The following is a 26,422-nucleotide window of genomic DNA, read 5'->3' on the forward strand; positions in this document are numbered from 1 at the left end:
CCATGGCTTCCCCCAAATAATCACGGGGACTGTAGTTTGTTAAGGGTGCTGAGAGCTGTTAGGCAACCCTCTATTCCCTCACAAAGCAACAGTTTGCAGAGTTACCTAGGGAGAGTGATTGCTTGTTGAACCACTCTGAAGATTGTAGCTCTGTGAGGGGAGTAGGGGTCTCCTAACAACTCTCGGCACCCTTAACAAGCTACAGCTCCCAGGAAACCTTTGGAGGAAGTCGTGGGTGTTTAGGTCAACACTGAGTCTAAGGAGGAGACAGTTGAGAGGCAGTGACCCCGCCCCCCCTAGGAGTGGTTATAAGGTGGTAATTCACTGAGGTTGGTGAGGAAGGGTCCAATCTGCCCTAATGAATCAGCCTGCCTGCACTGGGTATAAGGCTGTTATTCCCTACCATGAAATAACGCAGACCTCCCCAATTCTTGTCCTTTCTACTTCTTTTCTCACCAGCCCAAGGGACCAAGTTGGATGATTTGGCAAAGAGGCAGGTGGTGGTGGTGGTGGTGTGTGTGTGTGTGTGTGTGTGTGTGTTGGGGAGGATTCCCCAAAGTGTCCTCCTATTTCAGTCTTGTTCCAGTTTGAGAAAGGTTATTACCTCACGGTCCTTTCCCACAAAACATGTTTTTGAGCAAATTCCCATCACCGTCCTGGGCCTGGGCCAAGGGAATGCTGCCAGGCGTGTTTGTGTGGAGAGTGAAATTGCCCATTGCATCACAGAGGGGAGGAAAGGGAAAGGCCTGCCCTGTGTGTGTTTACTGGACAGGGATTCTGAACAGGCTTGACTTGAGGCCAGGCCTCTAGGAAGACACATTGCGTCCTGGCCCTGCCCTTGTGGGTGATTCACCAATTACCATAATGCTAATATTTATTAGCCGGGCTCATTATCCGACTGAGGATAACAAAGTCCCATTTGTGAGGGGGCAGGGAACACATTTCAAGACATCCATTGCCAGCTGTCCCCATCGGGAAGGAACAGTCCCTGCTCCGCAGTGAGAGATGAGTCCAATTTCCACTCAGACCTGCCAACAATCTTTTTCCTGGTCCCATGGATTTGGCCGAAGTTTAAAATTGGGGCCTCTGTTTTCTTCCTTCGTTGTGTGTTCCTATTTGCTCCGCTGGCGCTGGCAGCTCGTGAGCCTTGCTGAGCGAGACAGACAGGCACACAGAAAGGGAGACAGGCTGGGCAGGATTGGCCCAAACTTCAGCTATGGGCTTTTCCACAGAGTCAGGGTGTGCTCCAAACACATTCCAGTCCTCTGCAGGAAGCTTCTGTGAGACCCAACAGGGGACCTCTTAATACTGTGAGGTATCACAAAAAGTTGTTGGCAACAGATTTTTTTTTAAAAATGATTGGATTTTCCCGGGAATAAGATATATCCAGGTTAAATTGGGATGCCAATGGTGCTGGGCTTATGCTGGGGGGGGGGGTGGAAATCTTGCAAGCATGAGGAGCATTGATCCCACAGTACACAGGCATATGGAAACACCTTCGGTCTGGCGACAAGAATGTGCCATTTCATGTGAATGCAAAAGGTGGGTGTCACTGGAATGAGCAATGCTGCTCGGGACTGGACTCTTTGCCCCCCCCCTTTCCATCAGGGATGGGAAACATCAGGCCTATGGGTCATATGTGGCCCTCCAAGTCTCCAGGACTCTCCTTAAACCACAGCTCTTTAAATTCTCATTGAGTGTATTGGCCCGGATGACAATGTCTCTTGCTTGCCTGGATGGAGGGTACAGGGCTGTGTGAGTGCATGTAGAAAGTAGCCTATGGTCCACTTTTGCCTCCAGTACCATGCATGTGGCCACTGGAAGGGAATGTGGCCCCCGAGTTGAAAATAGTTTCACCTTCCCCTGCTTTTCATAGTTGCATGCATCTCGCTTTTCCAAGTGGCAAGAAGTTCCAGAGGCAGAGCTACTGGTTTTAGTTTTCTTGGAAGGAAAGAAGGGCCATAGCTCAGCAGGAGAGCCTTTCTCTAGCATCACTGGGCAGGGCCGGGAAAGACTCCGTTTCTGAAAGGCTGGAGAGCTGCTGCCAGTCAGTATAGAAAATACTGAACTAGGTGGACTAATAGTCTGACTCACTCTAAGTTAACTTCATAGGGGTGTTAAGAGACTTTGAGCATCTTTGTAATGTTTGCTTTAGTCACAAATAGACAAGAAAGAGTTTAAAAGGCAGCAGAGGCACTCCTACAAGTCATATCCTCAGGAAGAAGCCCTGCATCTCCAGGGTGCCTTCAGCTTTCTGCTAATTCTCTCTCACATTCTGCTAATTTTCTCTCACATACCTGGCCCATTCCATCAGCTGCAGGAGTTTCACATTCTCCAAGGTACCAGGTCCACCTCATTTGAAACACTCAAGCTCTCAGGAGAGATTATCCTAAATCCCATTAACGAAACATCAACCAGCCACCCTGGACAATTAGTCTAACAAAGGATTGGTCAGCCCTAAGCCTATATAAGCATCCTCTAAGCTTTAGGCCAGAAAATGTTCCTCAGCCCTTCTCTGAAGATTGTGGAAGATGTGGAGAGGAGAAAAGAGAGGAAGAGTTTCCAGGTGATGCAGCATCATCATACCTTGAAAGGGGGTTTATGACCGGAAATTCCCAGTCTATGTTACTTCATCTATGCAGCTATTGAAACTGCAAAGCCTTGGAGAAAGTGGTTGAGAAAACTTGCTCTCCCTCTTTCATAACGCTAGAAGTCATGGACATACAATGAAGCTGAATGTTGAAAATTTCAGGGCAAATAAACGAAAGTACTTCTTCACACAGCACATAGTTAAACCATGGAGCTCAGCCCTACAGGAGGTTGTTGTGGCCATCAACCTAGATGACTTTGAAAGAGTAAGATAAATCCATGGAGGAAAGGGATAGCAGTGGCTACTAGCCATGATGGTTATGTTGCACCTCCCCAGTTGCTGGAAATCACAGGAGGGGAGAGGGCTCTCAGGCTTGAATCCTGCTTACTGGTTTCCCACAGGCAACTGGTTGGCCACTGTGAGAACAGGATGGGCCATTGCCTGACCCAGCAGGCTTTTCTTACATTCTTTAGGTTGGCTCTCACTGGCTGGCACACCGCTGCTCCCAGGAAGAACTTGTGGAGGAAATTCCATTCTCAGAATTGCAATGTGTGACTAGGGAGATGGGCAAAGTGTGCCCTTAACAGCTGAGTTCATTCCTTTACAACATTAAAAAGCTACAAGTATTATCCTGGTGGCTTGAAAGTATCTTTAAATTTACTTCTTCCCTGCTACTCTGTTACACACTGTGATCCACCAAGCTATACAGTAGTGCCTTGCAAGTCTTGCTTATCCACTTTTGGTGTTAGGTAAGCACTACTTTCACATTCCCTCACTGTGCCAAGTAAGGAAGGGATTATTCTGGTGAAAGGGCTATGCAAAAATCCCACTGGCAAGAGCTGGCAGTATTTGCACAATGTGCACCTACAGGTGGTTGTAATTCTTCTTGAGTAAGAGCAGCTAATTTTGATGTGTGTAGTTTATACATCAGCTTTCCCATTCAGCACAGGAGCTGCTAGGCTGGTAGGTGGGGCAGCCTGTTGGGACCATGTTTCTCCAGTTTTGAAAGCTGCATTTGCTTTCAGGGAGCTACTGGCCCAATTCAAGGTGTTACTACTAATGTAGAAAGAAAGCCTTAAATGGCTTCATATTTTATGATGTACTCAACTTCCTATTTCTGAAACAATTGGAACTAGGTACTTTGGGACTCGAGAACCAATGACACCCACAAGATGCTGATCCATTTTTATCCTGCAAAAGATTCTGAGATATGCACTCAAATAAACAGAAAGAGTTTATTTAATGGCCTCAACATTAGCTCCACATACCTGAAGGATGCATGTATGCTGCTCCATCCCTCTAATTTATGTTGCATGGGGGAAATCCTGCCTGTGTAGAGGCACTGTATGCAAAAGAAACCCTTGATTCAAGCTGAAAAGAGATCCATTTGTCATTGCCATGGAGATATGGCTTTATTTGTACTACTGCACTGCAGAACGACTGCCAACTCAGCTCTGTTCACAGTACAAGATGTTAGAAGCAGGAGACCTGAAAACTATATGATTGGAGTTGTGCTATGAAAAGCAAAATCTGACATCTAACAGCATCTGGGAAATCCTGGGAATCTCAGTCCTCTTTTTTGCTCAGTTCGGTCTTGCATTGTATTATTCATATTCTTTTGTTCTGACATAAATATTGGAGCAGAAAATGGCACATTCTCTTTTAAACTGCAGAGAGAAAAACAAGCCAAATGGTGCAGCCACAGTTCATCTTAGGGATTAAGGACATACTGTATATCCAAATACGCAGAATTCATTCTAAATCCTGGATCTGGATTTTCTGCTTGCTGGATATGGGCTAGGTTTTTCCTTGGTGTAGAATCATTTGAGTATGATCTAACTTTCCATCGGCAAAGTGGGCTGACCTGTGTTGTGTGTGCTTGTCTGTGAATAACAAGGCACCTTGGTCCTAGTCTCCCAGGTTTCATCTTCAATCCCCAGACGTCTAGGAATGCTGAAGCAGCTGGCTCTTAAAAGTTGGCCTTTAGTGCCTGGAAGTATTCTGTGCCTTAAGCATAGCCTCAAGCTTTACCCCTCCAGAGAGGAAACTATCGAAACAGGCACCTTCCTGAGCATGGTCATCTACTTTTTCTTCAAAGCTTTCTCAAACTGCTCTATGACACCTATATTCCCCCAAACCAATTGCCATATGATGGTCATTAAGTCAAGGCAGCTTTATAATGAAAGCAGAAAACTGGACCATGACAAAGAGAAACATGAATAGCTTAAGAGCAACACAACATGCCACAGAACATGCAATTTTAGGGATATCATTGATATACCTCCTCGGCAGTGATATTCTTTCTCGTTAGTGGTGCCCACCCTGTAGAATGCCCTCTGATCAAATGCCGAGGAGATAAATAACTATACAACTTTTAAAATATGTTTTATTTGTTGGAAGCTGCCCAGAGTGGCTGGGGCAACCCAGTCAGTTGGGCAGGGTACAAACAATAAATTTATTATTCTTACTAAAAATAGAAAAACTAATAATTGGCTATGACAAATATCAATAGTTATGGATGTGGTGGGAAAAACTGCAAAGTTAAAATAGGGCATGTGGCAAGAGGTGACTCAGGCCAATGGCATTAAACAGTATTAACATGGAGACCCTACGATTTCAGAACAGCCACTAGGGGACAACCACTTTGTGATGGGTCTAAAACCAACAGCATCTAACACTAACAGGATCTAAAACTAACAGCATCTAAACTAACAGGATCTAAAACTAATAGCAGTGGATGCATGAAGCAAACATTGGAAAACAATGGAGAGAACTTGAAGTATTGTATATCCAAACATAGGTGTGAGATACAGAAGGAGGAGGAGAGGAGAAGTGGAATTCAAAGCAGGGTGGCCATGTACCCTACTTCAGAGAGGACAGCCCTGGGTTTGAAGGGCTGTCAGAGAGACCAGTCCTCTCTTTGAAGGTGTCCTGGTCCAGGCCCAGTTTAAAAGCAGTGAGTGCAGGAAGCTGAAGTTTCCCATCAACAGTTAACACCTGAGGAGCAGATTGTGCAGGTCACCCGATCACAGTCTTGTTCCCCACTATGGTGAGCTGCATTGTATTTCTATGTAAATTATAGGGAATATTTCCAAATGTGCATCCCTACATATAAATTAGCACGTAAATTTTTTATGCGACTTGGTGTCCTTTGGTGAGGCATTTGCTGATGCTTTGGGGGCAATGCATAAGTGCCCCCCCATCAGAGTCCAGATGTTTTGAGACTACAACTCCCATCATCCCTAGCTAACAGGACCAGTGGTCAGGGATGATGGGAATTGTAGTCTCAAAACATCTGGAGGGCCGACTTTCCCTGTGCCTGGTCTATCTGTACAGAGATATATGTACTCTCTTTGCAGTTGCTGAAAGTAAATTTATCAAGCTTCCTTTGTGGAAAACAGTTTTTCCTTCAGGCTGGGAAATGTGGAGTTTCTATCTGTACCACAAGGGCCAAATACTACTGCCTCTCCCTTGATAAGGACACCATTCTAGTGCACATAATGGATTATTCTGAGCTGAAAGCATTCACCACTCCTTGTCTCATCAAAATCTAATTTCCATTTTGTCCCTCCCTTGTGTTTCTGTGGGGTGTTTCCTGACCCCAGGCATGTACTGGCTGTGTCCCAAGATCCACCCCTAGTTTACAACTTTGATTCCTCAGAATTGAGTGGGGAACCACATGATGATGAAAGGCAGAGCGAAAAAAGGCCAGCTGCTAACAGCAGGAGCCAAGAGGAAAGTTGGCGTCTCAAAGTTGCTCAGATTCCAGGATGTTAAGTGAGTATAATTTTTTTTAAAAAAAAAACCTAACAAATAATCATCACACAACTATGCATGAAACACAGAGAAGAGAGGCAAAAATACCCCCTCTTGTTGGAGTTTCTTCATGTTTATAGCCAGGAAAATTGAAAGTCTGCACCGGTATTTTGGAATTTCCTGAGTTGATTCTCTCCTGCCATGAAAACATCAGTCCAAGAGTTCAAAGTGGGCAAACTGCCGGTACTGAATACCACAATGGAGTTATTTCAGGTGATGTTTTCAAGCCCACATCACAGAAAGGCAATGAGTCTGAGGCTGTTTCGAGGAGTTCCGGCGCTGTGCATGTACACACCTAAGGCTGGAGGGAAGTGGGAAGCAGAGTGCGAAGGGGACAGTGGCAGCAATGGCAGTACTCTGGGCTATTTATAACTAGCTCTGCTTGATGGCTTTTGCTGTGGCGGCAGCTGTGGGAGTTATTTTTAGCCGAGTGCAGGGAATCACAGCGACGCTTGCAGAATATGACTGAGAGCAGGATGAAATGATACAAATTGGTTGTTTGAACAGAATCCAGCAAGACAAAGCCCTTCATTGGCATCCCAGCCCTCAAAGATAGATGCGTGTGTGTGAAGCGGCCTTCAGCAAAGCAGCCTGAGGGCTCAGTAAATGTCCCCTGCCGAGAGAGCTGATCCATAATGCAACATCAGAACTCCAGCTTCATACAGGGGAAAGAATACATCTCCCTATAGATCCCTCATCAGGTCTAGGGTTGCCAGGGCACAACATGGAGATCATAGAATTGTAGAGTTGGAAGGGACCATAAGAGGCATCTAGCCCAACCCCCTGCAATGTAGGAATCTGAAGTAAAGCATCCATGGCAGATGGCCATCCAACCTCTGCTTAAAAACCTCCAAGGAAGGAGAGTCCACAATCCCACGAGGAAGTCCATTCTGCTGTCAAACTTGTGTTTTGTGACTTCTTTCTTTCCATTCATAATACAGTGGTACCTCGACTTACGAATTACTCGACATACGAATTTTTCGACCAATGAATGAAAAAAGTGCCCACACGCCTACGAATTTTTCGACATCCGAAGGACATCCATTGGCGGTTTTAGATGCGGTTTACTCAACTTACGAATTTTTCTGAATTTTTCGTTTCCAATGCATTCCTATGGGGAAATTGCTTTTTTCAACTTACGAATTTTTCGACCTACGAATGTGCATTCGGAACGGATTAAATTCGTAAGTCAAGGTACCACTGTATTAAGATTTTGGCAGCAAAGCAATGTGGGCAGGTCCTCTATTTGCAAAATAATCATAACAGACTGTTTATGCTTAAAAGTAAGACTTTTACAGTGGTACCTCGGGTTAAGAACTTAATTCGTTCTGGAGGTCCGTTCTTAACCTGAAACTGTTCTTAACCTGAAGCACCACTTTAGCTAATGGGACCTCCCGCTGCCGCTGCACCGCCAGAGCACGATTTCTGTTCTTATCCTGAAGCAAAGTTCTTAACCTGAAGCGTTATTTCTGGGTTAGCGGAGTCTGTAACCTGAAGCGTCTATAACCTGAGGTACCACTGTATTTACCAGAGACAGAAAGACACAATGGTTCTGGCAGCAAACCAAAATAAAAATTAAGACAAAATTTGCTGGCTCCTTAATGATGACAGGGCAGGCTCTGTTCACAGCTGATCCATTACATAACCAGTAGAAGTTCTTGAGTTCAAGAGCTGACCCGGTGTCCTCCTGGGATCAGGGCCACTGCTATCTCAGTCAGGCTGAGTCAGACAAAAAGATCATGCAGCTGACTCTTGGCTGCACCCTCCTTGACTCCAGCCAGGAGGAATTAAACAACAAGCCAGAAGATGGAAGTTAATTAAAAGTATCAAATTCAGAGGAAGTGAAGGTGGGGGAAGATGATTTCTACGCCAATGAAGAACCAGTGATTGTAGGACAACAAGGCTTCCATATCTTCATACAGAGCAAGGCTCTACAATGAGTGAAAATCAAGAACACTTAAATATGAAAAGGAACTATTCATTATTCCCAGGAAGGAAATTAACTAGAATCAGCTAGCTAGTTCACTGGAAATCTGCATACCTAAATCTCCTGTGGTATTAATTCCTATGGAGATTGGGGGAGGAAATAAAACGAGTGGTTTAAAAAATAAAATAAAGCCAATTTTCTTTCCTAAAAGCAACCAGAACAGATGCTTTATGGCACCATAAACAGAAGAACAATTTTGTCAGGTGGCCATCCCAAGGCTGTGTTGCTCCTCTCTGGGAGCTGGGCAATGTATGGTGAGGAACCAAATATTTCTGCTGGTTTGCATAGACCCTTAATGGATGTTATTAGAATGGAGTAGAAGTAGATTGTGGAGGAGGCTGAACTTATGTCTGGTCCAGAATATGCAGCTAGTGCAAAATGCAGCAGCCAGGCTGCTGACAGGAACAGGATACTAGTTACTCTGCTGCTGAGAGAGCCCCACTGGCCACCAGTTTGCTACTGGGCCAGGTTCAAGGTTCTTGCATTACCAATTCACAAAGCCACACACAACTTGGACCCCAAAGTGCCTTAAGGACCACCTGATTCCTTAATCACTTCCTCAAACCACTGAGCTCTCCTGATGGGGCACTTTTGGTGGCGCCACATGCCTGTGATGTTCAGTTGGCCTTTGCCAGTTTTTAGCATGGCAGGCCCTGCCCTGTGGAACTCCTTGCCAACAGAGCTTCAGCCGGAGCCACCGCTGCTTCAAACGGTATTGTTCAAACCTGAGGAAACACCCGCCCACCCTGCAAATGCTCCTTCCCTGTGATAACCTTGAGCTGTCCATCTCTGCACAGACACTACACCTAATCCCTATTGTACGTGCTCACCAGACTTGGGTGACTTATTTCGACACACACACACACACACAGTGAAAGATATGTGTAGTGCATCTGGGTGCAAATGCTATTCTTAACTGCCCTGTCTCCCCACGTTCTATATTTTTGCACTACCCACACAAGGACCAAAGTGCCAGTCATTTTGTGCATTAGAGACAAGACTGGATGGAGGCCACTGCTTCCCAGGCTTCCAGCTCTGCACTGCCGCAAAAGGGTTTACATTGGAGGAGCAACAAACTCTGGAGACGGTCTCTCTCCAGACATGAAGATCTGAGCCAAGATGCACTGTCTGAATTTTTAACAGGAGTATCTCTCTTAACTGAGTGTACAATAGATTGCAGGGAAACTCTTACGTCATGGTACAGATTCCAGGTTTCTGCTGAACAAACCTCTCTTCTAGAACCAGACAGCTCCCTGAAAATGTGGCTTTGGGGCCAGTGGCTGTTCCTCTTCCTTGGGAGAAATCTGTTTTCCTAAAAAAAATACTGCTTGCTCACACCTATACAGTCACCATTTGCATGCCTTTCACAAAACTGAGCGCAACCACAGTTAACAATGTTCAGTCCAACACACACTGGCAGCCAGGATAATAGAGAGGACCATGCTCCCACAATAGGGTTGCCAACATTTTGATCCCACCTGCAAATCTGAGGCATGTGTCCTCTTAACAGGGATAGGAATGTGGCTCAGTGGTAGGTCATGTACTTTGCAAGGCCCCAGAAAGAGTAAGATACTTGCCAATCTAATGCCTAAGGCTGCCAACACAGCGGGCCTTGCTCCCCAGCAGGGCAGAACAGTGGTGGGGCCACCTCTGCATCCCTGCTGCAGAGGGTACATAGAGTGTGAGGGCAAGCAGATCCCTACACCGGCCCAGAGCTCAGGTCCACAATGCCCAGGCCCCGATTGGTCCCAATACTGTCACCTGATGGCAGTGGGACCACATCTGGATCAAATGGTTCCTGCCTCCACTTTCAGAACACCCCATTTAGGGGCTTTTTGCTGGCTGCTGCTGGTGGGGACAGCATTGGTGGCACTGTTGCCTGCCTCTTTGGTGGGTGGAAGGGCACCGGGTGGGAGGTCTCTAGTAGTCGGCCAGTCCAGACCCCTCCTCAGCCTGATGCAAAGAGGGTTTGTATTGTTCCATAAGTTTGCTCCCCCCCTCCCCCCTCCCAACCACTTTTCCTTTTGTGTCATATCTTTTAAACTGAAACCCTAAAAGGAAGAACCATCTTATTATTCATAGTTGTAAACCAGTCTGGAGTGGGATGTGGGTGGCGCTGTGGTCTAAACCACAGAGCCTAGGGCTTGCTGATCAGAACGTCAGCGGTTCAAATCCCCGCGACAGGGTAAGCTCCCATTGCTCGGTCCCAGCTCCTGCCCACCTAGCAGTTCGAAAGCACATCAAGTGCAAGTAGATAAATAGGCACCGCTCCGGCTGGAAGGTAAACGACGTTTCCGTGCGCTGCTCTGGTTCGCCAGAAGCGACTTTGTCATGCTGGCCACATGACCCAGAAGCTGTCTGCGGACAAACGCCAGCTCCCTCAGCCTGTAAAGTGAGAAGAGCGCCGCAACCCCAGAGTCATCCACAACTGGACTAGCTGTCAGGGGTCCCTTTACCTTTACCTTTACCTTTAAACTAGTCTGGGAGCCTCCATTGGCTGAAGAGCAGGGACAAAATACCTTTTCAGAAATAAATAAATACATATGATCTAGCACCTTCCTAGAAGATGCCCCTTCTTTCTCTCATCTACATGCATGTTTCCCAGTCCCCAGTCCCCCCAGGTGGCTGCTATTTGCACTTATATCCTAACTTCGTCACCAAGGAGCTCAAAGGTGGCTTACACATACCCCCCCCCTTCTCATTTTATCCTCTCAACACCCTTGTGAGGCAGATTAGGCTGAAAGACAGTGACTGGCCCAAGGTCACACAATGAGCATCATGGCCAAGTGGGGATTTGAACCCTTGGCTCCCAAGTCCTAGTCCAACACTCTAACCATTGCGCCATACTGGCTCTCTGCCATTGGGCTTCTTTCCCTCTCCTTGCTCTTGTGCATTTGACAGCAGCCTGACGCACAGAGAAGCTGCTTTCCAAAAAGGCGGGCCTTTTATCCCCACCTCCCTTGTCTGTACACATGCATTTCACGAGCAGCTGTCAGACACCTGCCCTCCCAGCCACTTTCTTGGTGTGTTCTGCTCCCTCCCTCCCTCCTAGGCTGCTTCTCCTCCTGGCTCAGGCATCTTGGTCAGGCTCAGAGGCAGATTAATTAGCTAGGGGGTGCAGGGAGCGAGGTGTGAGCCAGGGCCTTGCAAAGCAGATGCACTGTCCAGATGGGCAAAGTGAGTCCATTTGTTCCTATCTCGAGAGGGAATTGCACTTTCCCTTAACTAGAGCCACTCCTACCATTGCCAACCCCCCCCCCCCCAAAAAAAAAACACAGCCTGGAGATTTTTCCAGCTCCGAAGTTTTCTTCTCCATCAGATTACATGCAGAGAGGCCTAGTGCCAGGATATGCAGATACAGGCCAGGGAAAACTCTTTTGAAATCACGTGCTTTCTCCTCAGATCCTGTCTGATTGAACCTAACCCAGAGCTTTATCAGAGTCTGAAAAGGGGGAAGTATACAGCATCAAACAAGCCTCACTCCTGATAATGGCGAGGGTTGCAGGCAACAAAGCCCTACTCGGAGTATACCCATTGAAATGAATGGCCCTAAGTTAACCATGTCCCATTTATCTCAGTGGGACTACTCTGAATAGATTAGAACTAATTTAGGATACAACCTAGGGATTATTTTTATTTGCCAGGATGTGGCCTAAGACTAGCAACATTTTCATCCTGGGGGTGTAATATCTGTAATAACAAGCAAAGAACAACTCTGAGCAGATCTATATGAAACACATGTGTGTTTCAGAAACTCCAATATTAGGGGACAGTAGCTTTCTAGGGTGGCTCTGTGCATCCTGGAAGACCTGCTCCCTGCCTTGCCAATATTTTCCCTCTTGGCCCAGGAGGGCAGGACTCTGATTGGTCCAGCTATAAAAGCTGAGGCCACCAGAGTCCAGAAACCACCTTGGTTGTCTCCTAGTAAAGACCCAGGTCATCGGGTCTGAGCTTCCACAGCCATCACCCCCATGAACACCACTGGAAGGATTGGCAGCAATAGTCACGTTTGATGCTTATGGTAATATTTTTCCCCTTGCTAATTATGCTGCTTTAAATGCGCACTTTATATTTGACTTCCTTTAGTAATATTTTCCTCTGAAATGTTTCAGATTTTTTGTTTAGCTTTGCTGCATTAGATGTACATTCAGTAGTTGACCGCCTTTGTAATGTTTTATTTAGGAATATTTAAGATAATATTTTAATTTCCTATCGGTTAGGCTGCTTTGAATATATACTTTGTAGTTGACTTTCTTCAATAATGTTTTGTTCTGGGTTGTTTTATTTCATGTTTTAGTGTAGGTTGTAAACCGCTTTGAGATTTCCTCCCCCTTAAAAAATATAAAGTGGTAGAGAAATGAAATTTATTAATATTATTATTATACTGAGCCAAACATTTGGTCCATCTAGCTCTGTATTGTCTACTCTACACTGACTGGCAGCAGGGGACATTCCCAGCTCTACTAGGAGATGCCAGGAATTGAACCTGAGACCTTCTGCATGCAAGTTAGATGTTCTTCCACTGAGTTGCAGCCCTTCCCCAAAGGCCTGTCTCTAGTTGTCCTCTGCTTGAAGAGCTGCCTGTTCCAAGTCTAGTTTAAAAATATAGAGCCATGAGAAAGTAGAGCAGGAAGGGCCTTGAAGTTGCCTATCTACAGTTAGCACCCTGGACAGCAGACTGAGCAGGCACACAGGTCACCTGGTCCCAGTCTTATTCTCCAGGATGGTGTGATGAATTGCATTTCTAGTGAGACTTCAGTAATTTCCCAGTTTGCATCTATACATATAAATCAGCAGCATCAAATTTCATGCCAATCTGTGCACTCTCTTGTCCTCTCTTTTTGTCAATGTGTAAGTGGCCATCCCTCAGAGGGGGTGCGAATTGTAGCAGAGAAGCTGCTCAAGAGACAGGTGAGCTTAACTCTTCCATTGTCTGCCACTGTCCCTCTGCAGTTCTCCCACCCCCTGTCACTTCTCTCCTCCCCTTCTTGGGGTTCTAGATGCATGTTTTCAATTTCCTGCTGGTGTGTTTGCACTGTAACAACCCCCCCCCCCTCTCCCTCTACATATATATTTCTGTTTTGCAATTTAGAATATAAAAATATCAAAAACTTCCTGTCTTCCCTTTCCATGGTTCATTTTGCATAACATAAATCCCTGCATATTTTATATAAACTAAACCATTCAGTATTCCATTATTACATCCATCAAAACTTATTAACACTGTTGAATTTATCTTAATGCCGCCCACATTTTCAAGTGTGCACAATTCCCCCCCCCATCCATATATTCAATAAACATTTTCCAATCTTCTTTGAACGTATGTTCTTCTTGTTCTCTTATTCTGTATGTTAGGTCCGCAAGCTGCGGATATTCCATCAGTTTAAGTTGCCATTCTTCTTTAGTTGGGACCTCGCTCATTTTCCATTTTGGGGCTAGCACTGCATCAACCTCTCTGCCACTTCTCTCCTCCCATCTCTCACTATAAGCTGCAGCAATGCAGGTGGTAAGAGGACAGGTAAGTGACCGCTACTGGCAACGCGTCTGTGGCTGGTTGGGGGCAGGGGGTTGAACTGCAGGTGAGAGTTGCTACTTCTCCGCTGCACATTAATCTTTTTACCCTCAAAGAAGCAGCCAACCAAGCTTAATTTCAGGTGGCTGCATGTAGCAAGCTATCCCATCCTCAGAGGGAACTTCATCTCAGATTGGCAACACTCCAGTGTTTATAGTAGAACCTACTCCCAAGACCAGGGGTGGGGAGCCTCAGACACCAGGACCAAGTGCAGTGCTCCATGGCTTTCTCTTTGACCCTTGGGGCTCCCCCCCCAAAAAAATCATGTCCCTCCCCAGGTCCTGACATTCACTGGCCCTGCTCCACACCCACCTCAAGTGCTTTTGCCAGCCGGAGTGTGTCGTTGGACTATGATAATGCCTCTTTCTTTCTTGCTTGGATGGGGGACGGAGAGGCGAGCACAGGTGTGTGGGGAAACCTCTGACTTTTGCATAGCTGAATTGCAAAACTGTACAAAGGCAAGAGTTACATCAGTTACTCTGCCCACTTTTGCCTCTGTTCCACCCACTTTTTCTAAGCACCACCACACCCCCTCAGAAGATTGCCTACAAGGGAATGGTTCCCGACCCCTGCCTTAAACTGAGGAGACCCAGGATGCTTTCAATCCTGGGTCAGCCAGCTCTCTTGCTTGCTTTGCAGCTCTCTTGGCAGGTGCAGGCGAGGCCGTGGCATCATGGATCGTATAAGTCAGCCACAAGCACTCGAATGGAATGCAGAGGGTGTACGTCCTCATGTTCCAGGCAGTTTCACAGTTTATTTTACACCCTATTAGATTCCAGCTGGCGAGAGAGCTCCCTATAAATATACATAAAGAGGGCCCGTTTTACATGACGGTTTATTTGGACGCAAATTCCACAACTGCCTGGCAGGCTGCCTCCTTGCAGTAGCTGAGAATCTGACACATGCACTGAGAAGGGGAAGCAGCGAGAGCAAGAGATTTTCCGTGTTGCTTCTCTGATCCCCATGAACACGCTGATCTCAGCTCTGGTCTGATCCGCAGCAGATGCTACTTGGTTTATCATTTGCCACCTTTGTATTCTAAACCAGCCTTCCTCCCTGGCTTTTCTGGAGAGAGGACAAGGAGCTTCAGCCAATCCTGGGTCCAGTTGGCTTCAATATGCAGAATGCATGACCTTCCCCTTCACCCTCAGGCAGCAAAATGCCTTCCACCAGCCCAGACCCAACCCAGACAGCTCACTCCACAGGGGCAGCCACCATCTGCCTCACTTAGAGCATTCTCCAGGTGGCATCTGAAAAGGGCCAGTGTGGTGTAGTGGTTAGACTGCTGGGCTAGGATCCGGGGAACCTGGGTTCAAATCTCTGATATGCAGTTCAGCAGGTGGCCTTCAACCTGTCACTCTCTGCCCTAACCCAGCTCACAGGGCTGCTGAGGATAAAATGAGGGCCTTTGGAGGAAGGGCAGCATTAAAATGTTGTTGTTGTTAAGCCACTGAGAAACTGATCTCAGGACTGATGACTCTCTGGAATCTCTGAGTCATGGCCAAATGCTGCAGAAACTCCGGGCAAAAGCACGAGACAGTGAAAGTCTGCAGCAACAATGGGAAATAATGTTTAAAAACCCAGGATGTTATTGTTGTTGCTGTTATGCTTTTTCAGTAACTCAGAATCTGGATTCTTCTGGGCTCCAGCCATGCATCTTCCGGCAGGCAAATCCTCCCGTTTGAGAGAATGCCCAATTTCCAAGTAATTGGCTCTCAGCCAGTTCTACAGAGATCTGATCTAAGCCATGCTTTTGTTTCTCGTTTTGTTGTTCTTCCACATTATTATCATTCCCCAGAAGCTCCAGCTGAGATAAGGACCATCTAGGACAAGGGGCTGCTCAGCTCACACTGTGAAGGGCAGCCCTTGCCTCAAAGGCGCACGTCACAAGTAACCAGGGTGACAAGAAGAGGATTATCATCTCATGCGCAAGGAGAGAACCCAGAGCGCAGAAAACAGGAGAGGTGATATTTTTCTTTATTTCATCCAAGCTCACAAAATCCCAGCCCAAAGGTGTCACAGATCCCAACTTCAGGGTCAAAAAACTCCCTAATCACCACCCTTCTCTTCAAGCCACCCTTTCACCCAGCCTTCACTCAGGATTTTCCTTCCTTCGCCTAAGTGAAGTGGAATTGCAATCAAGAAAATTTACTGGAAGCCAGCAAAAACATTGCTTAAAATGACTGTCGTGAAGCCTGTAAACAGAATCGATTGCCAGTAAAACACTCTCATTTCAAACACACTCAGTTGTGTCATCGAAAGAGAAGTTTAAAAGCAAACTGTACTTCCATTTTAAAAAATAAATAAATCTCTGCCCACCAGAAAATAGACCTTTCTACCTGCTAATGATAATTTGATGATCACATAGAAAGTGGCTGTTTCAGTACACATCTTGTTTTTGGTCTGTGTTAATGCTCAAAGTTCAAACATTTTATAAAAATTCTGCAAATATCTTTATCCACTATAGCCAAATCCAATAAAGTTAAGTGGCGCAACAGTCCTGTTCATATATACTCCAAAACACACTTTCTGTTCAATGGGACTTATTTCCTGATAGTTGTGTATAAGAGGATGGTATCCTAAAACTGCAGTCCTGTGCATACTTTCTCTTATTAAACTCAGTGAGTCTTAGTTCCAAATAAACACGCAAAGGATTGAGTTGCACTTAAATAAAAAATGTTTTCTCTAGTAAGAGTGGCACCAAGAAAACGTGAAAAAGCTGCAATCCTGAACATTGGAAAAAATGCCATTTCCATCCTAGGAAATAGATGTAGGACTGGGCTGGTTCAATTTTATTGTCACACGAAATCTAATCTCACAGCATCACAAGTAACATTTCTGCGGCCTAATTAATTTTCACTGAAGTATGCAACAACAAAATTAATAGTAAACATATTAGCAGTAAGGTTCTCACTTGTTTAGGCACCAATCCCATAGTCTCTTACCTGGCATACCCTCCAACATTTCTCTGATGAAGATAAGGACATCCCATTCCATAATGATAATTTTACTATTTATACCCCACACATCTTGCTCAGCTGCCCCAGCCACTCTGGGCAGCTTCCAACATATATAAAAACATAATAAAATATTAAACATTTTAAAAAAAACCTTCCCTATACAGGATTGCCTTCAGAAAACTTGGGGGTCGGATAACTCCATACCCTCCAACATTTCTCCAGTGAAAATAAGGACACCCTACCATACCCTCCAACATTTCTCCAGTGAAAATAGGGACATTACAGGATCAAATTAGAAATCAGGGCAGCTTCTCTATATCAGGGACGTCCCTGGAAAATAGGGACACTTGGAGGGTCCGAGGGCAAGTCCTATTGTACACATTGGGACTTCAGGACAGACATGATTAGGGTTGTACCATTAACTGACCAATCAAATGAGTTTGTGGCTGCCACCCCATGACCCCTGCACTCCCACCTCAGAGAGGGAGAGATATCCAATGCTGTATACACCTCAATTGCCATGGCAACATCACGGGAGAGGTGGGCCTCCAGATGTTGCTTGACTGTAACTTCAACCCTGAGGTCCATTGGCCAGGTGGCTCATGGGAGTTAGTCTACCAATAACTAGAAGGACACCAGTTCCTTGCCCCTGGTTTAGATGATGGCATGTAAATGTCACAGTAAGGACCCTTTTCAAAGTAGCATTCCCTCCCATGTGAGACAGAAAAGGGAATATATGTAAAAAGAAAAAAAGAAAGAAAAGAACTATAATCCAGTATTTAATTATAAGTACAGCGATGACTATCCAGGGTTTTCATTATATAATGAAGAAGCCATCCAGTATTATAACATGAAATATGTTTCCCAAGTCCACTGATCCATTTTTTATTGATGGAGATTCAATCAGTAAGTTTATTGTGGTAAGTGAAGGCCATGACAATTGCATCCTTATATGCCAAAATACAGAGTAATAACAATAACATACGAGAATGAAAAAAGCAGAAGTACCATCAGCTAACTCAACTTCAGATTAAATCTCTGAGTCTCCAAAACAATTTGTAGTGATATGATCTAACTTGCCCTTTCTAATCTTTTTTTGCAGCCAGTGCAAAAAGAGCCACTTGGTGTGTCACAAAGCCGTTAGTGTCACTCCAAAGGAACTGAACCGTTTCTACCAGGGCATTCCTGCTTCCCTATGTCAATAAGGGGTTCAGAAATCTCTCGCTGGGATCTTTGTATAAAGGGCAGATTAACAGATAGGGAACAGATAGGGTGTATGTAACAGAATCATGGAGATTCTGTTACATATACAAGGGACTGGACAACCAAACAGTTGGCTTCTTAAAAGGTCACGAGGAGGAGGAGGAGGAGGAGGAGGAGGAGGAGAAGAAGAAGAAGAAGAAGAAGAAGAAGAAGAAGAAGAAGAAGAAGAAGAAGAAGAAGAAGAAGAAGAAGAAGCTTCTATGCTCAGGAAAACATACTTTGCAAGATACAACAACCCTTTATAGTCTCCTTAATCCATGCAGTTTTCATAAGGTATATTCTGCCCAAGAACGGCCAACTCTCAAGGTTGCTTCATTGCAATCATTGTGCAAGAGGCAGCCTTGAGATCTCCTTTTACAGACCAAAATATTGTATTTGTAGGCGTTTGTGTTTTAATATTAAAATAATAATAATAATTTTAAAAAACCTGCTGCTTGCTTAATCAGTGGCCGCATTACTAATTGATAAAAATAACCACAAAACACTACTATGTTGTAATCCTATGTACACATCTTTGGGAGTAACCTTATTGAACTAGATGGGTCTTATTAATGAGTAAACATGCCTAGGGGTGTAAGTAAATGCTGCAGCCCTAATTAGTGCCAGTGAAAATGTCATGGAAGGCAAGTGATTTTACCCGTTTTGGCTTTCATGCCCCCTTTTTGCCCTGAACTCCTCCCAATTTCCATCCCTGTAGCACAGCTCAGGGGACAAATAGGCTGGGAGCAGGGGGCAGGGTGAGATGTGGGGCTGCCTGGCCCTTTTGTCTCTCCAGGAAGGTCCAGGGGTGCTGTGCTTCTTTCACCCTGGAGCCACTGATGTGCGGCTAGGCTCCCCCTCAGTTGATTTTAATGTGCCCTGATAGGAATGGTTGAATCCTTCTCATGTTTCTATCATGATTATTAGCTGAGTCACAGCTGGGGTGCTGCTAATTAAATGTATTTCTTAATTAACAAGATCACAGAGAAAGCACGCCAGCCGGGTTTGGTTTTCAATCACTGTTGACAAAGGCAGCTGCTGCCAGGCTTGGGCTGGGGGCAGGAAGGGGTGGGAGGGGGCGAGGGACTGCCCATTGGCAGTGCGGCGCTGCCGCCAACCCAGAACTAGCAAGGAGAACCGGTTTGTTGCCAATGGGCATGATCAGAGATTCAAGGGGATCCCTGGAGAATTCAGTACATTCTGCATCAGCAGCCGTGCCACTGCTTCAACATGCACCCAGCACAGAGCGCAGCATCGGCCAGACCACTCCTGGCAGCCTTAGTCAGTGCAGCATTGCCAATCTGGGTGGAATTAATTGCACACAGAATGTGTGCTTGTGGCACCCCCAGCAAGGTGACTTCTGGCTGGACCCACTCCACACTGGCAGCAGCAATGATAGGATGACAGGAGCCCACTACGTACTCGGCCCATTGGATTTTCTTAGGTTTCAAGCATCTTCACACCAGGGCGTTGTTAGATTGCAACTCACAACATGACAAGAAAGACTTTCCTCTGCTGCCTGACACTTATCAAGGAGGGTGCTAGGCAAGCCTCTCTAAGAAAGGTGTTCACCAGCTGCGGCACCACTCCCAAAAAGGCCCTGTCACTGGTACAATCTGCCTTGCCTTGGAAGAGCCTTTTCCAATTAGCCAGTTATGCTGGCTGAGGCTGATGGGAGTTGTAGTCCAAAGTATCTGGAGGCCACCAGGTTAGTGAAGGCTGCCTTAGAAGGTGGGGTCTTCATGTGAAGGTCTTAGCAACTTGGAGCAGGCCACCCTTCAGATACCTGGTCCCAAGCTGGATGCCAATCACCCTCAAAAAGTTTCCATTCACATTCTCTTGCTTTCTGGGAAAACACCCCCAACCCCTCCCCTGCCCACTCTCTGCTTCAAAGCTCAGCTGCAGGAACGAAGCCAAGGGGGAGGATGGAGAGCACCAGCTGTGGCACCAGACTACCCTGAGGGGGACTTGCCCACGGCAGATTTCTGCCTCTCCTCCTCAGTGCTGAAGAGTGACGAGGTGATGCAAGCGGACTTCGCTCCTCCACCCGTCTTCATTGTGCAAGAGGAGGAAACTATGGCCACAGCCACATGGGCTCTCCCTGTCAATGCTGTGATGCATGGCAGCATCAGGCGCTATTTCCCTGCATTAGCCCTATGACAACAGCAGAGCCCATGGCGAGGGAAGGACCAGCTCTTATGGGAGGTGTTGGGTTTTTGTTTTCCATGCACCCTCCCTCTACCACCTCCAATATTAATACCAGAGTAAGTGGTGGTGCCTGGCAATGGCAGAGGGCCTGGGGCTGTTGCTGTAATATTCATGTTGCCTGCAGACTAACCCTTCCCGGCTGTGGATGTGATGGAAGGGATTAGGGCCCTCCCACCGTTTAGTGGGCATATTTCCTCTTGCCTGATTGCCTCAGTGGGAGATGCCTGTCATTTTTACAGGCACAGCTGCCACAACAGAGTGGGACTAGCCAGTTTTGGCCTAGAGGGGGCGTGGGGGAGAGGGTTGCCTCTCATTTGATTCTGCTCTTTCCCTGGCTGCAGGAAGAAGGATTCTGGAGTATCTTCTACATCACAGCCCCCCACCCACGCATTCACTCCCTGCCTTTGGTTTCCCTCACCTCCCTGCTCATCAGTATTTGAAGCTTTAAGTAGGTGCCTGCCCTGGCAGCTTGCAAGCCCCCTTCAAGGAAAAACAAAAAAACAAAAAACCACCCACACAGCAGCACGAAATCACTGCTCATGTAGTCGTGGGCTGGTTGCTCACTGCCAGCACCTGCTGCTGGCCAAACCTGGAGGAGGGATGCTGATAAACCTTCTGGGAACAAGCCTATTCCAAGCCCTGGGGATTCCCTTAATGGCCGGTCATAATGATAGCTGCAGGCAGGAGGGGTTTCTGGGCCAGGGCACTGCTGCAGCAGTAGCACTCTGCCCTTGAAGAACAAGAGCAGCACTTTGATTAGCTGCAGTGTGACTGTTGTGATCACATGGTCTGAGACACAGTCGGGGTGCGTGTGTGCCACTGTCTGCCCTTCCCCTCTTACCGAATCTTCAAGGGCATCCCTTGATCCTGGGGTTGTGATCCTTCCCCAGCTGTTACAACACACATTCAGTAGAACGGGGCTGGTGGAATTCTGAATGCAGCAATACTGTCATCTGCACACTGCATGGCAGCGAATTGTTTAATGTTTCCATAGGAAAAAATTCAGTATAATTTTTTTAACACACACAGAGAGAGAGAGAGAGAGAGAGAGAGAGACAGACAGACAGACAGACAGACAGACAGACAGACAGACAGACAGCAGCCTATTAAAGGGAAAGGTTTCTGCCCAGCTCCCTCCCTCTTGTGCTCTTTGTCTATTTGCAAGGTATTTTGTTCTTACCTTAAGGAACATTCATCAAGGGGATTCCACATCTGTATTCTGAAGTGATACCTTCTTTTCTACCACCAGCAGCTTCCCCCTTGAGTAGTTTCAAATGCTCATTTGCCCCTTATGCAAAGTAATATGGCCAGCCCTGTGCAACATTTTATTCTGATGCCCTGCATCCCTTTGGGTGCAGGATAGGCCTGCAGGCAAGGGACAGGAACCCCCATTAGGAATGCTCTTTACTTCCTAAAGGTCCTTCCAGACTGCAGAGGTGCCAGTTTGTGAGAGTGATGGGGGGGAAGACAACATTGCAAACATGACATCAGAACATTCAGAGGAACAGGGGGTGGACCTGAACATGGTGGCTGCATGGCTTCAATGGCCAATGACTTGGCCGACGCCTGCTCCTGGCACTGCCACCAGTGGGAGGCTGCTCCTCCCCACAGCAGGAGGAGGAAAAGAAGGAGCCGGCCACTGGAGCCTCATCATGCTCAGCTCCACACTTTTTGGATATTGGGGGGGGCTGGCCCCCATCCCACAAAATTTGAGGGACCCAGAAGGGCTCAGCCCCCAAGAGTTGGCACCCTTGCCGGACTGGGTGTTGATTTGCTGCAAAATGTCATTTATAGAATAGTGCATTACTGATGAATTTATACCAGATGGTCCGCACATCATTTTGTTTCATTCATTTTCCTGCAGGGCTTTCCCTGTTGCTATTAGAGGGGCACGCCAGCACTCTAACAGCAACAGAAGAAGGACAAATTTTTAAAGCAAAACAAACTGGAATATTTGTGATACAAGAACGTACAGGGTTTTAGTAGGAAGTTACAGGCCATGCACGGATCAGAAACAAAGCAGCGTGCCCACCCTGAAAACTTCTGCAGCGCAAGTAATATTGAAAGAAGCAGGATCATGTACAATCAGCCCAATACCCTCATGAACACAAATCATCATGAATGCACAATAAACAGTAGGCTACAACTGGAGGGGCCCTAATACCAAGTTTGGGGAAGGAAACTGTCGAGCAGAGCAAGCCTGTGACCCTTCAAACTGCATCTGAGGCTAAGGACTCCACAAGCAGAAACTCCTGGACCTGAATTCTGTGGGCTGGTCTATTTCCGAGCAGCCAGCCTCTTCAGCTTCTGTTCCCTGACTAATAAGGCTGACGATGAGCTTGCCTGGCTCTTTCATCTGGCTGGGAAGAACCACAGCAGCAGGCACGATTTCTTTCCAATGTGTGTAATGTTTTCCTTTTGCTGTTGCTCATTCCTCCCCACTCTTCCCATCCAGCCCCCTCCCTGCTCTCTCTCCTCCCACTCTGTTCTCCCTGGCAAGTGTTGTTAATGCAAAGGGCCGAGAGCAGGAGGCCAGCATCTCTCCCCAGACTTGGCAGTCAAATCATGTCCTACCTGAAGAGTGGCAGGAGTGAGTCACGTTCTAAACCACAGCAGTGACTCACACTTCAGGCTCTCTGAGACCAAAAGCACATTTCAGAGATTCCTGGATGAAAGTAAACACACACACACACACTCTCTCTCTCTCTCCCCCTAGTGCTACTGGAAATCACAATTGTGCTGCCTTCTCATTTGGCTGAGAAAGGCTGCAGATGAGTGTTCCTTCCCATCTTAAGTCTGTGACCACTCCCTGTTTCCCCAATGCTCTGTTTATCTTCTAGCCTGAAAAGTTTGGGAGAACCCAAAAGCTTTCATTCGTTTTTGAGATGTTGGCATGACCTTAATCAAGGTTCTGCCCTTATATGGATTTTGGAATATTCTTACCCATCAACACAATTACCTATATAGATATCTCATCCTCATAGTGTGGAACACGAAGGTCTTTTTTGTTTTACACTGAGTTTCCTTTATCCTGTGCAGAGGAGGTTAGCAGCTTCTCTGGGAGTAGCTCTCATCAAAGAGGGATGCAGATGGCCCAAAAATGCTCCCAGGATCTGTAGGGTGTGGCCGCTGTGTGCACATGGCTTAACAACTCAGCCCACAGAAGCCCCAGCCACATGTGCATCAGGGCTTGGTTTGAGCCAGGCAGTGGTGGAGGAAGGGGGGTGCGGTTCGCCCCGGGTATCATCACTGAGCGGGGGGGGGGGGGTGACAAAATGAGTTTTTTCATTTAAAAAATCGGCTCACAAAACTTTTTAGGAGGGACGTAGTGGCTTAGGCGCCTGCAGGTTCCGCTCTGCCTAAAACAGCAGCATGAGACTTGCGTCTGCCTACTGCCTCTCCACAGGGGTGTAGCAAGGGCTGTGCAGTGGAGGCGGGTTGACCAGGGTGTCCCCACTGAGGGGGGTGACAAAATGGTGGGTGGCACACACTTCGGGGTCTGCAGCGCGCCCGAGCCACACATCTCCCCTGGGAGTGACACAGTGGCTTGAGTGCCCACAGGCTCCACGCTGCCCCAAACAGTCTGCCCGTTGCTTTCCCCTCAGCTGTAGGGCAGCTGAGTGGGTGGAGGCAGACAGACACCTCGGAGGCCCCACGGAGCATCCTGCCCTGGCTGGCCCCGCCCCTGCAGGTGAATGCCCCCCCAGGCTCCCTATTGGCTTGCTCTGCCGCTGCCTCTCCCTCAGCCACCCTACAGCTGAGGGGGAGGCAGTAGAGAGGCTCCAAGTGTCAGAGAGGCTCACCCCGCCCCCATGGGCAGATCACCCTGCCTCTAGCTGCAGGACATGCCCCCGCACCAGGCACCCAAGTGGCTAGCTACACCGCTGGAGCCAGGACTCATTAGGGCTCTGCCACAGAATACATTTCCTGTGCTCGAGCTCAGTTTTAGAACATGCGGTGCAAAGAGCACCTTGGAACATGTGCAGAGAGCCATAGCCTCACTTCTTTCTGTGTAACCATGAATAGGCTATGCACAGGCTTAGAGGGAAGCACTGAGGGGCATCTTTCATGGCTATAGAAGCTATTTTAGGTCTCAGTTTCAACCAATCTGACATACTGGGGGAGGGGAGGTTAGATGTGTCTGAGGTCTCTGTTATGCGAAAAAAATTGGGGTTGGCTTTTACAGCCCAACTCCCCATCAAGGGATTCAGTGTCCCATAAGTCTATTATTGGTCAGAGAAGAAAGAGTGGAGGCAGGCAGTAGAATAAAAGCAAGGAAGATATTTATTTTTTCTACTGCAACAGAGTTCCTTCTTCCTCCTCCTCCTCTTCTTCTTCTTCTTCTTCGATCACTAGTAGCCGAGTAAGATTGTCTTACATGAACACGGTCTTAACACTCTGTCCATAAGTGACTGGAAGCCAATTCTGGATCCACACATCCTTCCACAGTGGGGACATTGGTTTCCTGGCGGGAGTTGATCACGGTGTGGATTTGCCAAGCGTGCCTTCCTCTTAGCATGTTTCTCCCTTTTGTCCTGAGTTCGGGCATCTTCAAAGTTCATGACACCTTTGGTAAAGGCTGTTCTCCAATTGGAGTGCTCACAGGCCAGCGTTTCCCAATTGTTGGTGGACCCAGAACAAGAGTGTGCAACAGATTTTAAATACTTCAGCTATTTCCCAACCCCTTAGTCAAAGACCACCCCAAAGCGTCACACAAGCGTCACAGAAAGAGGTGTGTTACAGCAGAAATTTGAGAGTCTGGCTTGTCTCTTGTCTGTCAAGATACCTGATAATGTTTGCTGATTGCCCCACCTTGGCCAGTCTGGGCCATTCTTTTGGAATGATAAATACCCCTGTTCCTGAAACAATTGTCCCAGACCTTTCCTATTCATGTGAGAAGTCTATCCATTCACATGACCTTGAAGGATTTTGCAAGTGAAAAGAACTATTGGGAAAGGTTTTCCTACTTCAGAGACAATATTTGGGGTCACAGAGCCTAGGGCTTGCCATTCAGAAGGTCAGTGGTTCAAATCCCTGTTGCTTGGTCCCTGCTCCTGCCAACCTAGCAGTTCAAAGTGCAAGTAGATAAATAGGTACTGCTCTGGCAGTGTTTCCATGCACAGCTCTGGTTTCGCCAGAAGCAGCTTAGTCATGCTGGCCACATGACCCGGAAGCTGTACGCCGGCTCCCTTGGCCAATAAAGCAAGATGAGCGCCGCAACCCCAGAGTCGTCTGCAACTCAACCTAATGGTCAGGGGTCCTTTTTCCTTTACATTTAAGAGAGTAAAAAGGGCTTCTGGGTGGCTCTTCTGTACTATTTCAGGCATGCGGCTTATGTACTTATGTATGCAAGTTTACCTTGTGCACTTAAGTACATTCATTTTAATTTCTGACATCTTCCAGTTCTTATAACATCTCCATTTGCCCAGCCAAAAGCACCTCTGGCGATCTCTGCTCCTCATTCTACCTGCCCAGAGTACTGGTGGATAGAAGTTCGACCAACAGGATTTCCACTGGTGGAAAGTGGCAAAACAGAGCATTTGATTTAGCAGGACATGTTGTGTAATGGCTAAGAGCTTGATATATTTGAATCGGGAGCCCTCGGTTCGAATCTCACCTCTGCCTTGAACTCACTAGGTTGCCTTAGGCAAGATTCTCTCTCTCTCAACCCTCATGTTCTGGTCTGGGGATTAGGGGAAATATTACCTGATGTACTATGAAGATAATGATGGTTACTACTACTACTAGTTGTTGTTGTTATTGTGCATGAAGCCCAACCTTTCCCCTAGAGATCAGGGGATCAATTGCTCAAGGCCTCCACCTTTCATGCTCTTTGCTATCTTGATCACGGGCTGCAAGCAACACAAGTCTGTGCTCTGTGCTGATCTGGATTTGGGGATGAGGGTACACTTACAGGGGCCTTGCAGGGCCTTGTTCCTGGTACACCTGATGAATTTAGACATCTCAGTCTTTCATAGGCATCTTCAACCAGTTTTGTTTTGCAGTGTTAGAATGCCAGGCTTTCTAACTGTTGATTCTTTCCTTTC

This window comes from Lacerta agilis, chromosome 6 (assembly GCF_009819535.1).
Source record: "Lacerta agilis isolate rLacAgi1 chromosome 6, rLacAgi1.pri, whole genome shotgun sequence".
Lineage (NCBI taxonomy): Eukaryota > Metazoa > Chordata > Lepidosauria > Squamata > Lacertidae > Lacerta > Lacerta agilis.